Raw genomic sequence first — 21854 nt, 5'->3', positions numbered from 1 at the left:
CCGAACATGTATTTATGTAATCAGTAACATCCTGCAATAAAGATGGCCACCAACACCATCTTTTTAGTAGATCAACCGTCTTCCTAATACCTGGATGAGCAGCCAGAGATGAATCGTGACACCATTGTATAGCAGTACGTCGCGTCCCTAGAGTAGGCAGGAATATTTTACCCTGGTTATAGGGCAATGAATTTATGATCTCCAGTCTGTTTTTGGCTACTTCTGGCGGATCGTTTCGAAGCCATTCCTGTATAAAGGACTTAAGCGACGGACGTAAAGAGCAACCACACACCACCTCAGTGGGTAACAAAGGTACACCAGTGGCGTGAGAGGATTTGGCAGGTCCATGTAGACGAGAGAGAGCATCCGCTTTAGAATTCTGAGAACCAGGACGATAGGAAATAGTGAAATCAAACATTGAAAAGAATTCATGCCAACGAGCATGCCGTGCAGTGGTGCATTTCACTGAGTAAAGAGCCAAGAGATTCCTATGATCCGTGAACACCTGAACAGGCACTTGAGAACCCAACAAATGATGCCTCCAAACCAAGAAGGCGTCCCTGATAGCCAACAATTCGCGCTCCGTGATAGTATAATTCCTTTCATAAGGCGTTAACTTTCTGGAATGAAAGGCTACTGGATGTAAACCTGCATCATCTGGGCAATGTTGGGACAGGATAGCACCCAAAGCAACATCCGAAGCATCAGCCTCGACTATGAACGGTTGGGTTGGGTCCGGATGCTGGAGCACCGGTGCTGAGGTGAAGGCGGACTTCAGAGAATCAAACGCCTGTTGAGCCTCCCCATTCCAATGGAAAGATCTCTTAGAGCTAGTCAGAGCCGTAAGGGGACAGACAATGGCTGAAAAGTCTTGAACAAAACGTTGATAAAAGTTTGCAAAACCTAAAAAGGATTGCAACGCCTTCAGATTGTTGGGAACCGGCCAATCCAGAATAGCAGAGACCTTAGATCTGCTCATCTTGACTCCTTTGTTGGTGATGTTAAAGCCAAGGAACTCGACCTCTTGTACGTGGAAGAGACACTTTTCCAGTTTAGCATATAAATGATTGTCCCGCAGACGTTGTAAGACTCTACTGACATGAACAACATGGGTTTTATGGTTGGGGGAGTAAATCAGAATGTCATCTAGATAAACAATCAGATATTGATCCAACATGTCATGAAAGACGTAATTTATGAAGAACTGGAAAGTGGCGGGGGCGTTACTTAGACCAAAGGGCATTACAGTGTATTCGTATAGACCGTATTTAGTTTTAAAGGCGGTCTTCCATTCGTCCCCTTCACGTATGCGTACAAGGTTGTACGCCCCACGTAAGTCTAACTTGGAAAAGACCTTGGCCGAGCCGAGCTGATCAAGCAAGACTGATATCAGAGGTATCGGGTATTGGTTCCTGAGCGTAACAGCATTCAAGGCCCGATAGTCGATACAAGGGCGAAGGTCTCCCTCCTTCTTTGGAACAAAAAACAGAGGGGAAGCTGCCGGAAAACACGAAGGCCGAATGAAGCCGGATTTCAAAGATTTGTCGATGTATTCCTTAAGGATGACATCCTCCTTGGGTGTTAACGAATAAATCCTACCAGATGGTATCTTGGCCCCAGGAACCAATTCTATAGGACAATCAAAAGGCCTGTGGGGTGGAAGGATTTCTGCCCCACTTGCGTCAAAGACATCCCGATATTCTCGATACTCTGAGGGTAATTGAGTGTTAAGAACAGCCCCTATCATGGAGGCGGAATCCATGAGAGCATGGCTTGGGCTAGAGGTTTTCTGAACTGATGTCAAACAGAACTGGTCACAATGTTCTGAAAGGAAGTTCACTTCCCCCGACTGCCAATCCACCACGGGGTTGTGTAGTTGCAACCAAGGAAGCCCCAGGATAGCTTTAAGCTGTGGGGCGGCAATCAGGTCAAAGGAGATCTCTTCAGTATGCCCACATTCCGTCCTCATGACCAAAGTAGCATTACGCTCAGTCACTAGACCAGAAACCAGGGTTGAGCCATCGACCGCATTCACGACCTCGGGGCAGTCTTTGGAAACAATCTGTATACCCAGCTCTCGAGCATAATCACTGTCAATATAGTTCCCCGTGGCACCTGAATCCAATACAACTGGAATCACCCGCCTACCGAGGGAGGTGGAATTAAGAGTGACGGATAAACAGTAAGGTGTAGACATGAGGGGGTTGCTGCAAGAACCACCCGGCAACTGAACCCCTTCTATTGCCGGGCTTTCGCGTTTCCCTGTTTCTTAACAGGTTTCTTAGTACATGATCGTAGTAAATGATCTGATGACCCACAATAGAAACAAAGGCCGTTCTTTTTCCTGTGTTCCCTTGTTTCTGCTGACAACGGTCCCCGCAATGCTCCGATTTGCATTGGTTCTGAGGACCCGGTGGCAGGATTTGACGTGGCGGTCGTAAGAGGAGGAAGCGGTATCCGTTCCCCCCTTCTCTCTGCTTGTCTAGAGTCAATTTGGAGTACCAAGTCAACCAATTCAGAGAACGCTGTAGGGATTACCGGTACCGTGGATAGAGTATCTTTAAGGAAATCAGACAACCCTTTGTAAAATAAGGATGCCTTCTTCTCCTCTGGCCAATTAGTTTCGGCAACCAATTGATTAAACTTGGCTAAGTAAGCCAACAGGGTAGAAGTTCCCTGCTGTAAGGCCAATAACTGTAAATCGGTGGCTTGTGTAGCATACCGCGTATCAAAAACCCGACTCATAGCCTCAATCAACGCGTCACAATTGTACAAGAGGTGACTGCCCTCTTCCAATAGTGGATTGGCCCATGCCGCTGCCGTACCACCCAAGTGTGACAATAAGAAGGCCGCTTTAGTGGTTGAATCTGGAAACGAGGCTGGCCTACATAGAAAGTGTAACCTACACTGGTTAAGGAAGGTTCGATAGGCCTTAGGGTCACCTAGAAACCGCTCTGGTGGAGCCAAGGGAAACTGAGCAGTCATGTACACTGGCCCAGTGTCAGAACGGGCAGGAGATAGCCCAGAACCCGATGCCACAGCGGGCGAAGGCGCCTCAGCACCGGTGGGCTGAAAACCAGCCTGCAGCTCATCAATGCGTCTTTCGGTGGCAGCATGGGCATTAGCCATTTCACTGCGTAGATCCGCCACCAATTGCATGATGGCGGTCAAAGACTCATTGGCATCCATTTATATAGAAGGCTTCTGAATATGTCAGTAGCGCTCTTGCCCTCGTAGTGTAGCCGAGGAATTCTTCTTGCCAATCTACCGAACTAGTCAGTACAATGAACAACCAGAACAATTGATTGGCGGAAAGATGGAATGCCAATGAAGAATCCAGAACCGCATGGAACAGGATACTGGAACGGGATGTCTTCTCAAGGTGTACAAGCAAGACCCCCAGACAGCTGCAATAAGAGCAATAATCACACTGATGCGACTCTATGCCAAAAATGCAGACATCAAAACAGAAACCAACCACTAACCTGTGCGGTTCTTCAGAATCTCTGAATCTCCGAATATCCCCAGGAAGGAATAAGAAGTAAGGTACTGGCAAACCCAAAACGAAACGACCAGGAAATCAATCCAGAAATGAAGGCAAAGCAAGAAGCAGGGTGAAGATCCAAGCTGAATGTCCAAAGAGCAAAATCTAACCCGACGGCACGAGGACGCCTAAAGGTACATTAAAGGCAGTCTCTAGTCCGTGTACCAATGGTGCAGAGTTCCAATGCAGGAGAAAAAACGGTAAGCGGGAGACAGTACAAGTGAGTAGCAGGGCAGGTCCGTGGACGGTCCGAGGTCGAAGAGCAGGGCTGGCAGCAAAAGTACAAAGGAGTAAGCAATGCAGGTCCGTGGACGATCCGAGGTCGATGAGCAGGGCTGGCAGCAAAAGTACAAAGGAGTAAGCAATGCAGGTCCGTGGACGATCCGAGGTCGATGAGCAGGACTGGCAGCAAAAGTACAAAGGAGTAAGCAAGTCGGGTCCGGAGGCAGTCTGAGGTCGAGAAACAGGAAAACAAGGCAAAAGGGACAAGAACCTGGATACGAGAGAAAGCAAGCCGCTAGAATACAAGATTCAGAAGCGCCGGCAAAACGCACAGGCGTGGCTTAAATAATAGTCACATGATCACTATACGTCTTTCAACGTGTACGGGGAAAAGTGAAAGACGTGAGAGGACGCCATCGTCTCCATGCCAACTTCCAAGCTCCCGGCAGACGAGGTCTTAAAGGGACCGTAACCACCGTTCGTCGGCAAATACGAGAACCACAAGTATTAGGTCTCGTGGAAGCCGTGGAAGCCGGATAATTACGGCGTCCTAACACTGATGATTTCTGCCGATACTTGACAGTTTCCTTCCCCAAAGAGGCCCCCACATTCCGAGATTTCCAAAAACGGGACAACAAAACCGGGGAATGTATGTTCTCATATGGTTCCCAGGTGCGATCCTCTGGACCATAACCCTTCCAGTCAACATAGTAGAGTCTTTTACCGTTCCGAATCTTGGTGTCCAAGATCGCTGAAACCTCATACTCCACAGCACCCCGAACCCTGACAGGCGGAGGATGGGAGGGAAGATGGGTATCAAGACGGCATGGTTTAATCAAAGACACGTGGAATACTGGCTGAAGTTTCCACGAACGTGGGAGAACCAAACGCACCACTGCCGGGTTAATGACATGCGATATAGCATATGGCCCGACAAAACGTGGAAGCAACTTCCTCTGACCAGGCAGGCGTAAGTTGCGTGTAGATAACCACACGTTCATGCCTGGGAGATACACCGGAGCGGGGATACGATGCCGGTCTGCATAAAACTTGGTCCTGTTCTGAGCCTCCAACAACTGTCTTTTAACCTGGACATGGGTGCCGGAAATGTCCCTAACACAGGCAAGGGCAGCAGGGTTGTGAGCCGGCAGTTCAGGGGCAAGAGGCAAGGAACTTGGATGTTGTCCATGAAGGGCAAAGAAAGGAGAAACCTGTGTAGCAGTGTGGAGCGAATTATTATAGGCAAATTCGGCCATAGACAGTACCGAAAGCCAATCGTCCTCACGCTGAAAGATGAGACATCTTATATACTGTTCCATAGTAGCATTCAGACATTCGGTCTGCCCATCCGTCTGAGGATGATAAGCACTTGAAAACCGAGCTTCAATACCTAAAGCAGCCGACAAGGCTCTCCAACAGCGTGAAGTAAACTGAAGACCGCGGTCGGAGATGATTATAGAAGGAAGACCGAACAACCTAAACACGTTCCGCAGAAAGAGATCCGCCAGTTTAGGAGCAGTAGGGATCCCTTGACAAGGTACAAATAGTGCCATTTTGGTAAAATAGTCGATGACCACCCATATAGTATCAAAACCTTCCACCACAGGTAGTTCCACAACGAAATCCATGGAAATGGAGGACCAAGGACGATCTGGAAGAGGCATAGGTTGTAGCAAACCCACGGGTTTGCCATGTGATGTCTTACACTGAGCACAAACCGAACATGTATTTGTGTAATCAGTAACATCCTGCAATAAAGATGGCCACCAACACCATCTTTTTAGTAGATCAACCGTCTTCCTAATACCTGGATGAGCAGCCAGAGATGAATCGTGACACCATTGTATAGCAGTACGTCGCGTCCCTAGAGTAGGCAGGAATATTTTACCCTGGTTATAGGGCAATGAATTTATGATCTCCAGTCTGTATTTGGCTACTTCTGGCGGATCGTTTTGAAGCCATTCCTGTATAAAGGACTTAAGTGACGGACGTAAAGAGCAACCACACACCACCTGAGTGGGTAACAAAGGTACACCAGTGGCGTGAGAGGATTTGGCGGGTCCATGTAGATGAGAGAGAGCATCTGCTTTAGAATTCTGAGAACCAGGACGATAGGAAATAGTGAAATCAAACATTGAAAAGAATTCATGCCAACGAGCATGCCGTGCATGGTGCATTTCACTGAGTAAAGAGCCAAGAGATTCCTATGATCCGTGAACACCTGAACAGGCACTTGAGAACCCAACAAATGATGCCTCCAAACCAAGAAGGCGTCCCTGATAGCCAACAATTCGCGCTCCGTGATAGTATAATTCCTTTCATAAGGCGTTAACTTTCTGGAATGAAAGGCTACTGGATGTAAACCTGCATCATCTGGGCAATGTTGGGACAGGATAGCACCCAAAGCAACATCAGAAGCATCAGCCTCGACTATGAACGGTTGGGTTGGGTCCGGATGCTGGAGCAGCGTTGCTGAGGTGAAGGCGGACTTCAGAGAATCAAACGCCTGTTGAGCCTCCCCATTCCAATGGAAAGATCTCTTAGAGCTAGTCAGAGCCTTAAGGGGACAGACAATGGCTGAAAAGTCTTGAACAAAACGTTGATAAAAGTTTGCAAAACCTAAAAAGGATTGCAACGCCTTCAGATTGTTGGGAACCGGCCAATCCAGAATAGCAGAGACCTTAGATCTGCTCATCTTGACTCCTTTGTTGGTGATGTTAAAGCCAAGGAACTCGACCTCTTGTACGTGGAAGAGACACTTTTCCAGTTTAGCATATAAATGATTGTCCCGCAGACGTTGTAAGACTCTACTGACATGAACAACATGGGTTTTATGGTTGGGGGAGTAAATCAGAATGTCATCTAGATAAACAATCAGATATTGATCCAACATGTCATGAAAGACTTAATTTATGAAGAACTGGAAAGTGGCGGGGGCGTTACTTAGACCAAAGGGCATTACAGTGTATTCGTATAGACCGTATTTAGTTTTAAAGGTGGTCTTCCATTCGTCCCCTTCACGTATGCGTACAAGGTTGTACGCCCCACGTAAGTCTAACTTGGAAAAGACCTTGGCCGAGCCGAGCTGATCAAGCAAGACTGATATCAGAGGTATCGGGTATTGGTTCCTGACCGTAACAGCATTCAAGGCCCGATAGTCGATACAAGGGCGAAGGTCTCCCTCCTTCTTTGGAACAAAAAACAGAGGGGAAGCTGCCGGAAAACACGAAGGCCGAATGAAGCCGGATTTCAAAGATTTGTCGATGTATTCCTTAAGGATGACATCCTCCTTGGGTGTTAACGAATAAATCCTACCAGATGGTATCTTGGCCCCAGGAACCAATTCTATAGGACAATCAAAAGGCCTGTGGGGTGGAAGGATTTCTGCCCCACTTGCGTCAAAGACATCCCGATATTCTCGATACTCTGAGGGTAATTGAGTGTTAAGAACAGCCCCTATCGTGGAGGCGGAATCCATGAGAGCATGGCTTGGGCTAGAGGTTTTCTGAACTGATGTCAAATAGAACTGGTCACAATGTTCTGAAAGGAAGTTCACTTCCCCCGACTGCCAATCCACCATGGGGTTGTGTAGTTGCAACCAAGGAAGCCCCAGGATAACTTTAAGCTGTGGGGCGGCAATCAGGTCAAAGGAGATCTCTTCAGTATTCCCACATTCCGTCCTCATGACCAAAGTAGCAGTACGCTCAGTCACTAGACCAGAAACCAGGGTTGAGCCATCGACCGCATTCACGACCTCGGGGCAGTCTTTGGAAACAATCTGTATACCCAGCTCTCGAGCATAATCACCGTCAATATAGTTCCCCGTGGCACCTGAATCCAATACAACTGGAATCACCCGCCTACCGAGGGAGGTGGAATTAAGAGTGACGGATAAACAGTAAGGTGTAGACATGAGGGGGTTGCTGCAAGAACCACCCGGCAACTGAACCCCTTCTATTGCCGGGCTTTCGCGTTTCCCTGTTTCTTAACAGGTTTCTTAGTACATGATCGTAGTAAATGATCTGATGACCCACAATAGAAACAAAGGCCGTTCTTTTTCCTGTGTTCCCTTGTTTCTGCTGACAACGGTCCCCGCAATGCTCCGATTTGCATTGGTTCTGAGGACCCGGTGGCAGGATTTGACGTGGCGGTCGTAAGAGGAGGAAGCGGTCTCCGTTCCCCCCTTCTCTCTGCTTGTCTAGAGTCAATTTGGAGTACCAAGTCAACCAATTCAGAGAATGCTGTAGGGATTACCGGTACCGTGGATAGAGTATCTTTAAGGAAATCAGACAACCCTTTGTAAAATAAGGATGCCTTCTTCTCCTCTGGCCAATTAGTTTCGGCAACCAATTGATTAAACTTGGCTAAGTAAGCCAACAGGGTAGAAGTTCCCTGCTGTAAGGCCAATAACTGTAAATCGGTGGCTTGTGTAGCATACCGCGTATCAAAAACCCGACTCATAGCCTCAATCAACGCATCACAATTGTACAAGAGGTGACTGCCCTCTTCCAATAGTGGATTGGCCCATGCCGCTGCCGTACCACCCAAGTGTGACAATAAGAAGGCCGCTTTAGTGGTTGAATCTGGAAACGAGGCTGGCCTACATAGAAAGTGTAACCTACACTGGTTAAGGAAGGTTCGATAGGCCTTAGGGTCACCTAGAAACCGCTCTGGTGGAGCCAAGGGAAACTGAGCAGTCATGTACACTGGCCCAGTGTCAGAACGGGCAGGAGATAGCCCAGAACCCGATGCCACAGCGGGCGAAGGCGCCTCAGCACCGGTGGGCTGAAAACCAGCCTGCAGCTCATCAATGCATCTTTCGGTGGCAGCATGGGCATTAGCCATTTCACTGCGTAGATCCGCCACCAATTGCATGATGGCGGTCAAAGACTCATTGGCATCCATTTATATAGAAGGCTTCTGAATATGTCAGTAGCGCTCTTGCCCTCGTAGTGTAGCCGAGGAATTCTTCTTGCCAATCTACCGAACTAGTCAGTACAATGAACAACCAGAACAATTGATTGGCGGAAAGATGGAATGCCAATGAAGAATCCAGAACCGCATGGAACAGGATACTGGAACGGGATGTCTTCTCAAGGTGTACAAGCAAGACCCCCAGACAGCTGCAATAAGAGCAATAATCACACTGATGCGACTCTATGCCAAAAATGCAGACATCAAAACAGAAACCAACCACTAACCTGTGCGGTTCTTCAGAATCTCTGAATCTCCGAATATCCCCAGGAAGAAATAAGAAGTAAGGTACTGGCAAACCCAAAACGAAACGACCAGGAAATCAATCCAGAAATGAAGGCAAAGCAAGAAGCAGGGTGAAGATCCAAGCTGAATGTCCAAAGAGCAAAATCTAACCCGACGGCACGAGGACGCCTAAAGGTACATTAAAGGCAGTCTCTAGTCCGTGTACCAATGGTGCAGAGTTCCAATGCAGGAGAAAAAACGGTAAGCGGGAGACAGTACAAGTGAGTAGCAGGGCAGGTCCGTGGACGGTCCGAGGTCGAAGAGCAGGGCTGGCAGCAAAAGTACAAAGGAGTAAGCAATGCAGGTCCGTGGACGATCCGAGGTCGATGAGCAGGGCTGGCAGCAAAAGTACAAAGGAGTAAGCAATGCAGGTCCGTGGACGATCCGAGGTCGATGAGCAGGACTGGCAGCAAAAGTACAAAGGAGTAAGCAAGTCGGGTCCGGAGGCAGTCTGAGGTCGAGAAACAGGAAAACAAGGCAAAAGGGACAAGAACCTGGATACGAGAGAAAGCAAGCCGCTAGAATACAAGATTCAGAAGCGCCGGCAAAACGCACAGGCGTGGCTTAAATAATAGTCACATGATCACTATACGTCTTTCAACGTGTACGGGGAAAAGTGAAAGACGTGAGAGGACGCCATCGTCTCCATGCCAACTTCCAAGCTCCCGGCAGACGAGGTCTTAAAGGGACCGTAACCACCGTTCGTCGGCAAATACGAGAACCACAAGTATTAGGTCTCGTGGAAGCCGTGGAAGCCGGATAATTACGGCGTCCTAACACTGATGATTTCTGCCGATACTTGACAGTTTCCTTCCCCAAAGAGGCCCCCACATTCCGAGATTTCCAAAAACGGGACAACAAAACCGGGGAATGTATGTTCTCATATGGTTCCCAGGTGCGATCCTCTGGACCATAACCCTTCCAGTCAACATAGTAGAGTCTTTTACCGTTCCGAATCTTGGTGTCCAAGATCGCTGAAACCTCATACTCCACAGCACCCCGAACCCTGACAGGCGGAGGATGGGAGGGAAGTCGGGTATCAAGACGGCATGGTTTAATCAAAGACACGTGGAATACTGGCTGAAGTTTCCACGAACGTGGGAGAACCAAACGCACCACTGCCGGGTTAATGACATGCGATATAGCATATGGCCCGACAAAACGTGGAAGCAACTTCCTCTGACCAGGCAGGCGTAAGTTGCGTGTAGATAACCACACGTTCATGCCTGGGAGATACACCGGAGCGGGGATACGATGCCGGTCTGCATAAAACTTGGTCCTGTTCTGAGCCTCCAACAACTGTCTTTTAACCTGGACATGGGTGCTGGAAATGTCCCTAACACAGGCAAGGGCAGCAGGGTTGTGAGCCGGCAGTTCAGGGGCAAGAGGCAAGGAACTTGGATGTTGTCCATGAAGGGCAAAGAAAGGAGAAACCTGTGTAGCAGTGTGGAGCGAATTATTATAGGCAAATTCGGCCATAGACAGTACCGAAAGCCAATCGTCCTCACGCTGAAAGATGAGACATCTTATATACTGTTCCATAGTAGCATTCAGACATTCGGTCTGCCCATCCGTCTGAGGATGATAAGCACTTGAAAACCGAGCTTCAATACCTAAAGCAGCCGACAAGGCTCTCCAACAGCGTGAAGTAAACTGAAGACCGCGGTCGGAGATGATTATAGAAGGAAGACCGAACAACCTAAACACGTTCCGCAGAAAGAGATCCGCCAGTTTAGGAGCAGTAGGGATCCCTTGACAAGGTACAAATAGTGCCATTTTGGTAAAATAGTCGATGACCACCCATATAGTATCAAAACCTTCCACCACAGGTAGTTCCACAACGAAATCCATGGAAATGGAGGACCAAGGACGATCTGGAAGAGGCATAGGTTGTAGCAAACCCACGGGTTTGCCATGTGATGTCTTACACTGAGCACAAACCGAACATGTATTTGTGTAATCAGTAACATCCTGCAATAAAGATGGCCACCAACACCATCTTTTTAGTAGATCAACCGTCTTCCTAATACCTGGATGAGCAGCCAGAGATGAATCGTGACACCATTGTATAGCAGTACGTCGCGTCCCTAGAGTAGGCAGGAATATTTTACCCTGGTTATAGGGCAATGAATTTATGATCTCCAGTCTGTATTTGGCTACTTCTGGCGGATCGTTTTGAAGCCATTCCTGTATAAAGGACTTAAGTGACGGACGTAAAGAGCAACCACACACCACCTGAGTGGGTAACAAAGGTACACCAGTGGCGTGAGAGGATTTGGCGGGTCCATGTAGATGAGAGAGAGCATCTGCTTTAGAATTCTGAGAACCAGGACGATAGGAAATAGTGAAATCAAACATTGAAAAGAATTCATGCCAACGAGCATGCCGTGCAGTGGTGCATTTCACTGAGTAAAGAGCCAAGAGATTCCTATGATCCGTGAACACCTGAACAGGCACTTGAGAACCCAACAAATGATGCCTCCAAACCAAGAAGGCGTCCCTGATAGCCAACAATTCGCGCTCCGTGATAGTATAATTCCTTTCATAAGGCGTTAACTTTCTGGAATGAAAGGCTACTGGATGTAAACCTGCATCATCTGGGCAATGTTGGGACAGGATAGCACCCAAAGCAACATCAGAAGCATCAGCCTCGACTATGAACGGTTGGGTTGGGTCCGGATGCTGGAGCAGCGTTGCTGAGGTGAAGGCGGACTTCAGAGAATCAAACGCCTGTTGAGCCTCCCCATTCCAATGGAAAGATCTCTTAGAGCTAGTCAGAGCCTTAAGGGGACAGACAATGGCTGAAAAGTCTTGAACAAAACGTTGATAAAAGTTTGCAAAACCTAAAAAGGATTGCAACGCCTTCAGATTGTTGGGAACCGGCCAATCCAGAATAGCAGAGACCTTAGATCTGCTCATCTTGACTCCTTTGTTGGTGATGTTAAAGCCAAGGAACTCGACCTCTTGTACGTGGAAGAGACACTTTTCCAGTTTAGCATATAAATGATTGTCCCGCAGACGTTGTAAGACTCTACTGACATGAACAACATGGGTTTTATGGTTGGGGGAGTAAATCAGAATGTCATCTAGATAAACAATCAGATATTGATCCAACATGTCATGAAAGACTTAATTTATGAAGAACTGGAAAGTGGCGGGGGCGTTACTTAGACCAAAGGGCATTACAGTGTATTCGTATAGACCGTATTTAGTTTTAAAGGTGGTCTTCCATTCGTCCCCTTCACGTATGCGTACAAGGTTGTACGCCCCACGTAAGTCTAACTTGGAAAAGACCTTGGCCGAGCCGAGCTGATCAAGCAAGACTGATATCAGAGGTATCGGGTATTGGTTCCTGACCGTAACAGCATTCAAGGCCCGATAGTCGATACAAGGGCGAAGGTCTCCCTCCTTCTTTGGAACAAAAAACAGAGGGGATGCTGCCGGAAAACACAAAGGCCGAATGAAGCCGGATTTCAAAGATTTGTCGATGTATTCCTTAAGGATGACATCCTCCTTGGGTGTTAACGAATAAATCCTACCAGATGGTATCTGGGCCCCGGGAACCAATTCTATAGGACAATCAAAAGGCCTGTGGGGTGGAAGGATTTCTGCCCCACTTGCGTCAAAGACATCCCGATATGCTCGATACTCTGAGGGTAATTGAGTGTTAAGAACAGCCCCTATCGTGGAGGCGGAATCCATGAGAGCATGGCTTGGGCTAGAGGTTTTCTGAACTGATGTCAAACAGAACTGGTCACAATGTTCTGAAAGGAAGTTCACTTCTCCCGACTGCCAATCCACCACGGGGTTGTGTAGTTGCAACCAAGGAAGCCCCAGGATAACTTTAAGCTGTGGGGTGGCAATCGGGTCAAAGGAGATCTCTTCAGTATTCCCACATTCCGTCCTCATGACCAAAGTAGCAGTACGCTCAGTCACTAGACCAGAAACCAGGGTTGAGCCATCGACCGCATTCACGACCTCGGGGCAGTCTTTGGAAACAATCTGTATACCCAGCTCTCGAGCATAATCACCGTCAATATAGTTCCCCGTGGCACCTGAATCCAATACAACTGGAATCACCCGCCTACCGAGGGAGGTGGAATTAAGAGTGACGGATAAACAGTAAGGTGTAGACATGAGGGGGTTGCTGCAAGAACCACCCGGCAACTGAACCCCTTCTATTGCCGGGCTTTCGCGTTTCCCTGTTTCTTAACAGGTTTCTTAGTACATGATCGTAGTAAATGATCTGATGACCCACAATAGAAACAAAGGCCGTTCTTTTTCCTGTGTTCCCTTGTTTCTGCTGACAACGGTCCCCGCAATGCTCCGATTTGCATTGGTTCTGAGGACCCGGTGGCAGGATTTGACGTGGCGGTCGTAAGAGGAGGAAGCGGTCTCCGTTCCCCCCTTCTCTCTGCTTGTCTAGAGTCAATTTGGAGTACCAAGTCAACCAATTCAGAGAACGCTGTAGGGATTACCGGTACCGTGGATAGAGTATCTTTAAGGGAATCAGACAACCCTTTGTAAAATAAGGATGCCTTCTTCTCCTCTGGCCAATTAGTTTCGGCAACCAATTGATTAAACTTGGCTAAGTAAGCCAACAGGGTAGAAGTTCCCTGCTGTAAGGGAAATAACTGTAAGTCAGTGGCTTGTGTAGCATACCGCGTATCAGAAACCCGACTCATAGCCTCAATCAACGCGTCACAATTGTACAAGAGGTGACTGCCCTCTTCCAATAGTGGATTGGCCCATGCCGCCGCCGTACCACCCAAGTGTGACAATAAGAAGGCCGCTTTAGTGGTTGAATCTGGAAACGAGGCTGGCCTACATAGAAAGTGTAACCTACACTGGTTAAGGAAGGTTCGATAGGCCTTAGGGTCACCTAGAAACCGCTCTGGTGGAGCCAAGGGAAACTGAGCAGTCATGTACACTGGCCCAGTGTCAGAACGGGCAGGAGATAGCCCAGAACCCGATGCCACAGCGGGCGAAGGCGCCTCAGCACCGGTGGGCTGAAAACCAGCCTGCAGCTCATCAATGCGTCTTTCGGTGGCAGCATGGGCATTAGCCATTTCACTGCGTAGATCCGCCACCAATTGCATGATGGCTGTCAAAGACTCATTGGCATCCATTTATATAGAAGGCTTCTGAATATGTCAGTAGCGCTCTTGCCCTCGTAGTGTAGCCGAGGAATTCTTCTCGCCAATCTACCGAACTAGTCAGTACAATGAACAACCAGAACAATTGATTGGCGGAAAGATGGAATGCCAATGAAGAATCCAGAACCACATGGAACAGGATACTGGAACGGGATGTCTTCTCAAGGTGTACAGGCAAGACCCCCAGACAGCTGCAATAAGAGCAATAATCACAATGATGCGACTCTATGCCAGAAATGCAGACATCAAAACAGAAACCAACCACTAACCTGTGCGGTTCTTCAGAATCTCCGAATCTCCGAATATCCCCAGGAAGGAATAAGAAGTAAGGTAGTGGCAAACCCAAAACGAAAGGACCAGGAAATCAATCCAGAAATGAAGGAAAAGCAAGAAGCAGGGTGAAGATCCAAGCTGAATGTCCAAAGAGCAAAATCTAACCCGACGGCACGAGGACGCCTAAAGGTACATTAAAGGCAGTCTCTAGTCCGTGTACCAATGGTGCAGAGTTCCAATGCAGGAGAAAAAACGGTAAGCGGGAGACAGTACAAGTGAGTAGCAGGGCAGGTCCGTGGACGGTCCGAGGTCGAAGAGCAGGGCTGGCAGCAAAAGTACAAAGGAGTAAGCAATGCAGGTCCGTGGATGATCCGAGGTCGATGAGCAGGGCTGGCAGCAAAAGTACAAAGGAGTAAGCAATGCAGGTCCGTGGACGATCCGAGGTCGATGAGCAGGACTGGCACCAAAAGTACAAAGGAGTAAGCAAGTCGGGTCCGGAGGCAGTCCGAGGTCGAGAAACAGGAAAACAAGGCAAAAGGGACAAGAACCTGGATACGAGAGAAAGCAAGCCGCTAGAATACAAGATTCAGAAGCGCCGGCAAAACGCACAGGCGTGGCTTAAATAATAGTCACATGATCACTATACGTCTTTCAACGTGTACGGGGAAAAGTGAAAGACGTGAGAGGACGCCATCGTCTCCATGCCAACTTCCAAGCTCCCGGCAGACGAGGTCTTAAAGGGACCGTAACCACCGTTCGTCGGCAAATACGAGAACCACAAGTATTAGGTCTCGTGGAAGCCGTGGAAGCCGGATAATTACGGCGTCCTAACACTGATGATTTCTGCCGATACTTGACAGTTTCCTTCCCCAAAGAGGCCCCCACATTCCGAGATTTCCAAAAACGGGACAACAAAACCGGGGAATGTATGTTCTCATATGGTTCCCAGGTGCGATCCTCTGGACCATAACCCTTCCAGTCAACATAGTAGAGTCTTTTACCGTTCCGAATCTTGGTGTCCAAGATCGCTGAAACCTCATACTCCACAGCACCCCGAACCCTGACAGGCGGAGGATGGGAGGGAAGACGGGTATCAAGACGGCATGGTTTAATCAAAGACACGTGGAATACTGGGTGAAGTTTCCACGAACGTGGGAGAACCAAACGCACCACTGCCGGGTTAATGACATGCGATATAGCATATGGCCCGACAAAACGTGGAAGCAACTTCCTCTGACCAGGCAGGCGTAAGTTGCGTGTAGATAACCACACGTTCATGCCTGGGAGATACACCGGAGCGGGGATACGATGCCGGTCTGCATAAAACTTGGTCCTATTCTGAGCCTCCAACAACTGTCTTTTAACCTGGACATGGGTGCTGGAAATGTCCCTAACACAGGCAAGGGCAGCAGGGTTGTGAGCCGGCAGTTCAGGGGCAAGAGGCAAGGAACGTGGATGTTGTCCATAAAGGGCAAAGAAAGGAGAAACCTGTGTAGCAGTGTGGAGCGAATTATTATAGGCAAATTCGGCCATAGACAGTACCGAAAGCCAATCGTCCTGACGCTGAAAGATGAGACATCTTATATACTGTTCCATAGTAGCATTCAGACGTTCGGTCTGCCCATCCGTCTGAGGATGATAAGCACTTGAAAACCGAGCTTCAATACCTAAAGCAGCCGACAAGGCTCTCCAAAAGCGTGAAGTAAACTGAGGACCGCGGTCGGAGATGATTATAGAAGGAAGACCGAACAACCTAAACACGTTCCGCAGAAAGAGATCCGCCAGTTTAGGAGCAGTAGGGATCCCTTGACAAGGTACAAATAGTGCCATTTTGGTAAAATAGTCGATGACCACCCATATAGTATCAAAACCTTCCACCACAGGTAGTTCCACAACGAAATCCATGGAAATGGAGGACCAAGGACGATCTGGAAGAGGCATAGGTTGTAGCAAACCCACGGGTTTGCCATGTGATGTCTTACACTGAGCACAAACCGAACATGTATTTATGTAATCAGTAACATCCTGCAATAAAGATGGCCACCAACACCATCTTTTTAGTAGATCAACCGTCTTCCTAATACCTGGATGAGCAGCCAGAGATGAATCGTGACACCATTGTATAGCAGTACGTCGCGTCCCTAGAGTAGGCAGGAATATTTTACCCTGGTTATAGGGCAATGAATTTATGATCTACAGTCTGTATTTGGCTACTTCTGGCAGATCGTTTCAAAGCCATTCCTGTATAAAGGACTTAAGTGACGGACGTAAAGAGCAACCACACACCACCTGAGTGGGTAACAAAGGTACACCAGTGGCGTGAGAGGATTTGGCGGGTCCATGTAGACGAGAGAGAGCATCCGCTTTAGAATTCTGAGAACCAGGACGATAGGAAATAGTGAAATCAAACATTGAAAAGAATTCATGCCAACGAGCATGCCGTGCAGTGGTGCATTTCACTGAGTGAAGAGCCAAGAGATTCCTATGATCCGTGAACACCTGAACAGGCACTTGAGAACCCAACAAATGATGCCTCCAAACCAAGAAGGCGTCCCTGATAGCCAACAATTCGCGCTCCGTGATAGTATAATTCCTTTCATAAGGCGTTAACTTTCTGGAATGAAAGGCTACTGGATGTAAACCTGCATCATCTGGGCAATGTTGGGACAGGATAGCACCCAAAGCAACATCCGAAGCATCAGCCTCGACTATGAACGGTTGGGTTGGGTCCGGATGCTGGAGCACCGGTGCTGAGGTGAAGGCGGACTTCAGAGAATCAAACGCCTGTTGAGCCTCCCCATTCCAATGGAAAGATCTCTTAGAGCTAGTCAGAGCCGTAAGGGGACAGACAATGGCTGAAAAGTCTTGAACAAAACGTTGATAAAAGTTCACAAAACCTAAAAAGGATTGCAACGCCTTCAGATTGTTGGGAACCGGCCAATCCAGAATAGCAGAGACCTTAGATCTGCTCATCTTGACTCCTTTGTTGGTGATGTTAAAGCCAAGGAACTCGACCTCTTGTACGTGGAAGAGACACTTTTCCAGTTTAGCATATAAATGATTGTCCCGCAGACGTTGTAAGACTCTACTGACATGAACAACATGGGTTTTATGGTTGGGGGAGTAAATCAGAATGTCATCTAGATAAACAATCAGATATTGATCCAACATGTCATGAAAGACTTAATTTATGAAGAACTGGAAAGTGGCGGGGGCGTTACTTAGACCAAAGGGCATTACAGTGTATTCGTATAGACCATATTTAGTTTTAAAGGCGGTCTTCCATTCGTCCCCTTCACGTATGCGTACAAGGTTGTACGCCCCACGTAAGTCTAACTTGGAAAAGACCTTGGCCGAGGCGAGCTGATCAAGCAAGACTGATATCAGAGGTATCGGGTATTGGTTCCTGACCGTAACAGCATTCAAGGCCCGATAGTCGATACAAGGGCAAAGGTCTCCCTCCTTCTTTGGAACAAAAAACAGAGGGGAAGCTGCCGGAGAACGCGAAGGCCGAATGAAGCCGGATTTCAAAGATTTGTCGATGTATTCCTTAAGGATGACATCCTCCTTGGGTGTTAACGAATAAATCCTACCAGATGGTATCTTGGCCCCAGGAACCAATTCTATAGGACAATCAAAAGGCCTGTGGGGTGGAAGGATTTCTGCCCCACTTGCGTCAAAGACATCCGGATATTCTCGATACTCTGAGGGTAATTGAGTGTTAAGAACAGCCCCTATCGTGGAGGCGGAATCCATGAGAGCATGGCTTGGGCTAGAGGTTTTCTGAACTGATGTCAAACAGAACTGGTCACAATGTTCTGAAAGGAAGTTCACTTCCCCCGACTGCCAATCCACCACGGGGTTGTGTAGTTGCAACCAAGGAAGCCCCAGGATAACTTTAAGCTGTGGGGCGGCAATCAGGTCAAAGGAGATCTCTTCAGTATGCCCACATTCCGTCCTCATGACCAAAGTAGCAGTACGCTCAGTCACTAGACCAGAAACCAGGGTTGAGCCATCGACCGCATTCACGACCTCGGGGCAGTCTTTGGAAACAATCTGTATACCCAGCTCTCGAGCATAATCACCGTCAATATAGTTCCCTGTGGCACCTGAATCCAATACAACTGGAATCACCCGCCTACCGAGGGAGGTGGAATTAAGAGTGACGGATAAACAGTAAGGTGTAGACATGAGGGGGTTGCTGCAAGAACCACCCGGCAACTGAACCCCTTCTATTGCCGGGCTTAAGCGTTTCCCTGTTTCTTAACAGGTTTCTTAGTACATGATCGTAGTAAATGATCTGATGACCCACAATAGAAACAAAGGCCGTTCTTTTTCCTGTGTTCCCTTGTTTCTGCTGACAACGGTCCCCGCAATGCTCCGATTTGCATTGGTTCTGAGGACCCGGTGGCAGGATTTGACGTGGCGGTCGTAAGAGGAGGAAGCGGTCTCCGTTCCCCCCTTCTCTCTGCTTGTCTAGAGTCAATTTGGAGTACCAAGTCAACCAATTCAGAGAACGCTGTAGGGATTACCGGTACCGTGGATAGAGTATCTTTAAGGGAATCAGACAACCCTTTGTAAAATAAGGATGCCTTCTTCTCCTCTGGCCAATTAGTTTCGGCAACCAATTGATTAAACTTGGCTAAGTAAGCCAACAGGGTAGAAGTTCCCTGCTGTAAGGGAAATAACTGTAAGTCAGTGGCTTGTGTAGCATACCGCGTATCAGAAACCCGACTCATAGCCTCAATCAACGCGTCACAATTGTACAAGAGGTGACTGCCCTCTTCCAATAGTGGATTGGCCCATGCCGCCGCCGTACCACCCAAGTGTGACAATAAGAAGGCCGCTTTAGTGGTTGAATCTGGAAACGAGGCTGGCCTACATAGAAAGTGTAACCTACACTGGTTAAGGAAGGTTCGATAGGCCTTAGGGTCACCTAGAAACCGCTCTGGTGGAGCCAAGGGAAACTGAGCAGTCATGTACACTGGCCCAGTGTCAGAACGGGCAGGAGATAGCCCAGAACCCGATGCCACAGCGGGCGAAGGCGCCTCAGCACCGGTGGGCTGAAAACCAGCCTGCAGCTCATCAATGCGTCTTTCGGTGGCAGCATGGGCATTAGCCATTTCACTGCGTAGATCCGCCACCAATTGCATGATGGCTGTCAAAGACTCATTGGCATCCATTTATATAGAAGGCTTCTGAATATGTCAGTAGCGCTCTTGCCCTCGTAGTGTAGCCGAGGAATTCTTCTCGCCAATCTACAGAACTAGTCAGTACAATGAACAACCAGAACAATTGATTGGCGGAAAGATGGAATGCCAATGAAGAATCCAGAACCGCATGGAACAGGATACTGGAACGGGATGTCTTCTCAAGGTGTACAGGCAAGACCCCCAGACAGCTGCAATAAGAGCAATAATCACACTGATGCGACTCTATGCCAAAAATGCAGACATCAAAACAGAAACCAACCACTAACTTGTGCGGTTCTTCAGAATCTCCGAATCTCCGAATATCCCCAGGAAGGAATAAGAAGTAAGGTAGTGGCAAACCCAAAACGAAAGGACCAGGAAATCAATCCAGAAATGAAGGCAAAGCAAGAAGCAGGGTGAAGATCCAAGCTGAATGTCCAAAGAGCAAAATCTAACCCGACGGCACGAGGACGCCTAAAGGTACATTAAAGGCAGTCTCTAGTCCGTGTACCAATGGTGCAGAGTTCCAATGCAGGAGAAAAAACGGTAAGCGGGAGACAGTACAAGTGAGTAGCAGGGCAGGTCCGTGGACGGTCCGAGGTCGAAGAGCAGGGCTGGCAGCAAAAGTACAAAGGAGTAAGCAATGCAGGTCCGTGGACGATCCGAGGTCGATGAGCAGGGCTGGCAGCAAAAGTACAAAGGAGTAAGCAATGCAGGTCCGTGGACGATCCGAGGTCGATGAGCAGGGCTGGCAGCAAAAGTACAAAGGAGTAAGCAATGCAGGTCCGTGGACGATCCGAGGTCGATGAGCAGGACTGGCAGCAAAAGTACAAAGGAGTAAGCAAGTCGGGTCCGGAGGCAGTCCGAGGTCGAGAAACAGGAAAACAAGGCAAAAGGGACAAGAACCTGGATACGAGAGAAAGCAAGCCGCTAGAATACAAGATTCAGAAGCGCCGGCAAAACGCACAGGCGTGGCTTAAATAATAGTCACATGATCACTATACGTCTTTCATCGTGTACGGGGAAAAAATAAAGACGTGAGAGGACGCCATCGTCTCCATGCCAACTTCCAAGCTCCCGGCAGACGAGGTCTTAAAGGGACCGTAACCACCGTTCGTCGGCAAACACGAGAACCACAAGTATTAGGTCTCGTGGAAGCTGTGGAAGCCGGATAATTACGGCGTCCTAACACTGATGATTTCTGCCGATACTTGACATCCCTCTTCTCCACCTCCCCAGGATCAGTAGGCTCGCTGAGGTACTCTTGTTAGTTGCAGTGCCCCCTCTCTGTTCCATCCCTCCTGTATAGGGACAAGTCGGACGCGATACGCAAACTAAACCTGGGCAGACATTTTGCCTGGCCGAGCCTGTAGCCGGGATTCGGTGAACTTGCGAGATCTCCTGGGATTTGCTGGAGCCCAAATTAGGTCTGGAAAGTTCAGTAGGGCGGGTCCAACTTTGGAAGCTGAAACAGAAGTGCAGCATCTTTGCGAGAGTATCTGAAGGCTGGATAGAGCTTTCGAATCTATGGGCAGGTTTGGTGATTCAATAAAAGGTCCAGCTTTATTTCACCTTCCATTTGCTCGGGTTTCTTTTGAACTTAAGAGATGGAGTGTATGGGGCAAATTCAGAATGTGTAGTTTAGAGAGTTTTTTGCACCGTTTGATGGTCTGTCCTTGCAAGTTCAAGGATTTTCAGTGCTTATTATTATTAATGTTATTTATTTGTTATATAGCGCTACAATCCCATGGTTCTCAGGGCACACAATTAACAGTAAAAACAAAAACAAGAAAAGAATGTCTCTATGTGCTCCTTTTAGCATGTTTGTGTGTTTGTTAGGCCTCCCTTAATGTCTTTCTTTTTCTACCCTTTCTTTCCCACAAACAACTTTTAAAAAACACCAATGTTTAACGTCAATGTCTTTCACCTGTTATTGTTTCTCTTTTTAGTTAACCCACAAACTAGAACAACCACAAAACATTACCAAACATCTTTCATTTTTATCTAAAAATGTTGTTAAACAGGCAAACATTACCCTTCCCTCTTTCCATTTCGAATCCTATTTGGCAGGGTGTTCGGCATATTAAGCCTTGTGGGACTTTTCCCACCCTGACCTTGCCTGTTACACAAAACATGTTTTATTAACACAAATAAAACGGTTCCCTTTTGCATGTAAAAGTAATAAACAATCATTTATTTTTGAGCAGG

This window comes from Ambystoma mexicanum, chromosome 4q (genome assembly GCF_040938575.1).
Source record: "Ambystoma mexicanum isolate Mex_15411 chromosome 4q, UKY_AmexF1_1, whole genome shotgun sequence".
Taxonomy (NCBI): domain Eukaryota; kingdom Metazoa; phylum Chordata; class Amphibia; order Caudata; family Ambystomatidae; genus Ambystoma; species Ambystoma mexicanum.
This window is presented reverse-complemented; position numbering follows the sequence as displayed.